Genomic DNA, 6,000 nt, shown 5'->3' with positions numbered 1-6,000 from the left:
AATCCGAAGCTTTTATCAATCGGACAGTCACGGTCCCCGTGTCCGTGTCTAAGATTCAGTTTAGAAGGCTGACGGAGGAAAACAAAAAGGCGCGAACGACGATAACTACCAGGCGGACTCATACAAACAGCAGCCTCTGCTGCCAGTCAGCCCATTTCATTCCTCCGTTCCATTATGGGACTGTGGACAGTTTGTTAAGGTTCGACTAACGTCTTGTTTACTTTCGATGATTTTTGCGTCTTTGTGGGCTATACTGCCCATTATCGTAAGTCAGTTCCATCTGTAAAAAAACGATGAACGATTTTGAAATCGTTTCGCTGGTTACGGAGCTGTGACCCGAACATATTCCGGCGGGTATGGGAGACCAGACATTTTCAAAGTTCATCTTGCAACACATCAAATCACATGAGAATTCAAAGCCATAACCAATGGCGGTCATATTGAGGGTCGTAAGAACTTCATTGGCCCCATTTGGACATGTTCCGGATACCCTAGTAAAGTGGCCAAAATCAGTTTTGAGTCACATCTCATGATGCGATATGTTGTCTAACATTCTTAGTTCTATAGAAGCAAGCCTACAAACATAGCTGTGTCGATGTGGAACAATTCGACTTGGTATTGTTTTTCATCTTTCTTGAACAAACCACCTTTTTTCAACAGCACAGCTAAAAAAAACATAGAAAATAAACTGAATAATGATGCTAAATCAAAATTGATAAAAATATATATGGGACTGACTTGTGGCTACCAGCACTATACTGGGGTGCAAATCAAAAAAATGTGTAATGAAATAGTGTTAGATTTTAAACGCTTATAACTTGGTCATTTATTGATAGATTTGAATATTTTTTAACCCTTTGATTTGAAAATTGATGTAAACATTTTTGGTATAAAAATTTATGCAAATGAAAATTGATTAAACTGTTAAGCCGCAATAAACCAATCACGTGCTGGCTTGCTATGACTATCGAGAGAACACCGACAGAGACGACCGGTTGCGAGGTTATAAAAGAGCTTACCTGTACGTTTTGCTTCAGATCTTCTGGGGATGTGATAGCTGTCACGGCCGATGAGACTAATCCAAATTGAGTAATATTTCTCTCAAAATAGTGAGTAAAATTGTCCTAAAAAATCTGCTTGAAAAAAAGAAAAAAAATACGTCTTTAAAGTCTATGAGTACACTAGTACACGGCCAACGAGATTGAGTTAAATTGAACTGAAATATTACAAAAAAGGTGTTACTTGGTGAATGAGAAAAATTTTACTCGATTTTCTAGGAAAAACTTCCTTTCAGTGCCCAATGGCGCTACGCAATGTAATGCAATTGTGAGTTGAATTTGACTCAGCTACGGGGGCTATTCATCTCTGCACACCATAGTTCGTGCCGAGTGATTGAGTTGTGCCGAAAGCTGTGCCATTCTTTCTGGTATTCTTTCTCATTAGAGCGTTAGCGGGTTGGGTGGTTGAAGAGGAACTGGAAACCATCAAACCAATACGGTGTTCATGTAAATTCAACCCCTCCACATCATTGGCAACACTGTCCAACATAACTCTTTGTTTGTTGTCGTCGCAGATTTTAATGCGCCGTTTTTCGTTGTTTTTTCGCGCTCGTTAATGCAATATTTGGTCAAAGCATATCGGAATTTAGTGTTGTTTACCTAGTTGTGCCACAGTGTTTTATGCAATTGTGTTTTTGTGAAATACGCATTGTATTATCGTAATCGCTCATACCTACTTACTCCCTGTCTCTCTTCCGAAGCGCCATCTACCAGTAAACTTTGGAAGCTAGCACATCTCAGTAACCTGAACGTTGCATACATCTAGGCGCTTTCATTCTTACTTGGATCACAGTAATATTGCGCTGCATTAAACAACGGGAAGAGATTTCTCATCGTCATGAGCGCTTGTAATACTTGTTCGGAGCCTATTGACGGCAATGACAAATACGTTATCTGCAGTGGAGTCTGCAACAGACTGTTCCACTTCAATTGTGCTGGGCTCAACGTTACCAACTTCAAGGCATGGTCATCCAATGTCGGTCTACTGTAGTTTTCCGATGCTTGCAGAGTTAACTTTAACCCAACAATCGTTGATCGTGAATCGCACATACTCAGAACACTGCGTGATCTCTCAATACGAGTAGACTCTATTGACCTTCGGATTGGAGAGTATGCTGAAAATTTGAAGACCATGAACAGCTTGTTATCATTTCCACACCTGAGAAGGGAATCGAATGTCGATTTGAGATTCCATCAGCATCCAGCTGGTGCTCCCACTGATTTTCACCACAACATAGATCGGTTAAATCTGAATAGTTCGTTGCATTCTAGCCTAGGGAATATTTTCGGTGAACATGACGAACCCATAACTTCAGAAACCACCGCTGCTTCTGTTGCAAGGCGTACTGCTGCTCTCACTACCACCACGACCGCCATTCCAACTGCTATCCTTGCCACAACTGTCACTAGATCGAATGAGAATGCCACTTCCGTTGCTACCACTAACAGCTCTACTGCTACATGCACCGTCGCCTCTACAATAACCATGAACACCGCTGCCAAGAACTGCACAACTGTCGCATCAATCACCGCACCTGGAACTGGAACCACGGTTACCTCAACAGCTACCTTGACAAATAACCGAGGGCCTCACGGACAATCTAACCGTTTAAGGGTTGTTATGAGAACGTCGAAGGCAGCAAAGCAATACCGACACAACCGAAGTGTTGAAACCATTCTACATTACCCCTTTCCACGTCGAGCAGACTGAAGAAGATGTCCTGGAATACCTCCACGAAACCTTCAACATCGAAAATTCTACGGTGCGCTGTGTAAAGCTGGTACCTAGAGGCAAACAAGTCAACGAGCTAACCTTTGTCTCCTTCAAAGTATCCGTTTCACCCGACTTGGAAACCACTGTAGGGGATTCATTCTACTGATGGAGTAAATGTACGTGAATTTGAATCAAAAAATGACGCGGCTCCAATCAACCTACGCCCACCAATACTTCCACAATAAGTTTATCGATACACTCTACATCAACTACTCGCAACTCTACGCAACTTTCATCAACTCTGGGACGCAACGGTGTTCGCCCTATGGAAGCCACCGATCCTCTCACCACAGTTGTGCCTTTCCTGCCATCGTCCATCAGTCGTTCCGGCCCAGTGTGTGAGTTTGGAAATGTGGTTTTCCAAACTAATACCGCAGGCAAGTACGATTCATTCTTGTTCAGACCAACTCCTGATTTGTTGCTTGGTTTCAGTACTACACCGTTTAGCCGTCATTATTCAAGACCTTCAACTCAGCATGTTTCAACTCTGGGACGCAACGATACTGGCTACATGGAAGCCCCTAATCCCCCTACCACAGTCGAGCTTTTCCCGTCATCGGCCAACAGTCGTCCTGGCCCTGTGTGTGGGGTCAGAGAAGGGGTCTTCCAACCCGCTACCTTTGGCAAGTACGTTTCTGTTTTAAGCAGTTCAACTTCTGATCAATCTACTGGTTCTAGCGTTGCAATCAACTGTCCCTCTTCAAACGTCAGCGAGTTTGACTATCCAAACAGCACGGTAGTGACCAGCAGCAATAATGATGCAGCTCATTCAGGACACAACTTTCTATCCGTCTACTACCAGAACGTCAGAGGTCTGCGCACTAAAACGACAGAATTGAAGTTAAGGCTATCGAGCTGCGACTACGATATAATTGTTTTTACCGAAACATGGCTCCGATCTGATATAAACGATACGGAACTCACTTCCGACTACTCAATATTTCGGTGTGATCGAAGTGAAACTACTAGTAATTCTTCGAGGGGTGGTGGAGTTTTCGTAGCTGTTACAAATAATTTGCACTGTACTGCGGTTTCTTTGGACGATTGTAGACAGCTTGAACAAATTGTTGTACGAGTAACACTTCCTCACCATTCGCTGTTGATCATTGGCATCTATCTTCCCCCGAATTCCGACGCAAGTTTATATTCAGCTCACGCTACGGCTGTCCAGAACTTATCGGATCGTTCGTTGGACAATGACATTATTCTACTCTTCGGGGACTACAATCTTCCTCATCTGCAATGGTGCTTCGATGAGGACGTTAATGGGTTTATACCTTCGAACGCTTCCAGTGAACAAGAACTCAATCTCACCGAATCCATCTCTGCGTGCGGGCTGGTTCAAGTGAATTCTTATACGAACCCGAACGGTAGACTACTAGATCTAGCATTCACGAATTCTCCATATATCATTGAAGAACTGCGGCCACCACTTCCACTCTTATCCACCGACGCCCATCACCCACCGTTTATTTTACTAGTGGATGTGCACAGCGTCATCATAAACCACCAAATCGACGCGGATTCGGATGCAATTGACCCAGATTTCAGGCAATGCAACATTGATTCACTTAATGCCGCGTTTTCGTCGATCGACTGGCAGCTTCTTCTACATGCAAACGTTATCTTGTTTTATGACGAATAACGTTATCTACGGTGATTCCATGGTCAGCACACCTGAAGATGCTGCCAATCTTTTTTCGAATTTTTTTCAAAGTGTGTTCTGTTCAACTTCTCCTGTACCTCGCCCGGATTGTTTCCAACACGTGCCATCTTACGGTATCCACCTTCCAATCTTCAGTTTTTCTTGTGAAGAAGTGTTAAGTACGTTGGCTAAATTATATGCTTCGAAAGGAGCGGGAGTCGATGGTCTGCCACCGACATTAGTGAAGAACTGCGCTGCATCTCTGGTTGAACCATTGACGTTACTGTTTAACTGTTCGTTAGAACAAAAAATGTTCCCAAGTTTATGGAAAACCGCGTCAATGATTCCTGTACACAAATCTGGCAGTTTAAACAATGTGGTAAACTATCGAGGGATTTCAATTCTCTGCTGTCTGGGAAAGGTTTTCGAATCACTAGAGCATAAGGTCGTGCTGAATACAGCGAAACCTATTATCTCTGAGTATCAGCACGGATTCATACCACACCGGTCTACTACAACCAACTTACTGTGCTATACCAACGTACTGTTGCGTGAGATAGAACGTCGCAACCAGGTGGACTCTATTTACATCGACTTTTCGAAAGCGTTCGACACCGTACACCGTGCCTATGCCACAGAAAAACTGAAACACATGGGATTTCCGGATTTGTTTGCGGACTGGATAAGGTCATATCTAGCGGACATATCTAGCGGGTCGAAAGGCATTTGTGCAAGTGAACTCGTCTCGTTCCAATACGTTCGACATACCATCTGGTGTACCACAGGGTAGCGTGTTAGGACCTTTGCTCTTTGTCCTCTTTATTAACGACCTGTGCCTTCGAATATCCTCTGGAAAGCTCCTTTATGCTGATGACCTCAAAATCTTCAGAATTATCGCGTCTGTACTCGATTGTATTGTACTGCAGGGTGACATCGACGTAGTGTCAATCTGGTGCAAAGAGAATGGTATGAGCGTGAACATCAATAAATGCAAAACGATCACATTTAGTCGCTGCTTGTCAACGCTCACTCACCAATATCGAATTGACACTACTTCGCTAGAGCGTGTGCAATTTATTCGCGACTTGGGAGTTATAATTGACTCTAAACTTAGATTCAGCGAACATGTCTCCACCATGACACCAAAAGCTTTCTCCGTACTCGGGTTTATTCGTCGTAATGCTTCTCAACTAACCGATGTGTACGCATTAAAATCACTCTTTTGTGCTTTAGTGCGCAGCATTCTGGAATACGCTGCCCCGGATTGGGCACCATATCACACGTCCCAGGTGATCCGCATTGAACGTATACAAAAAATGTTCATACGATTTGCACTCCGGAACCTACCGTGGAATGATCCCGTCAATCTTCCTGATTACCAACAAAGGTACCGTTTAATCAACTTAGAGTTGCTATCAGTGAGACGGCTGAGATTGCAACAATTGGTTGTATTCGACATCCTGATGAACAACACCGACTGTCCAGATCTTCTACAGGAAGTTATGCTTAACGCACCTCAGCGC

This window comes from Ochlerotatus camptorhynchus, unplaced genomic scaffold (assembly GCF_037179485.1).
Source record: "Ochlerotatus camptorhynchus isolate MF236.1 unplaced genomic scaffold, CSIRO-AGI_Acam_v1.1 ptg000335l, whole genome shotgun sequence".
NCBI classification, from domain to species: domain Eukaryota; kingdom Metazoa; phylum Arthropoda; class Insecta; order Diptera; family Culicidae; genus Ochlerotatus; species Ochlerotatus camptorhynchus.
Note: the sequence above shows the minus strand (reverse complement) of the source record.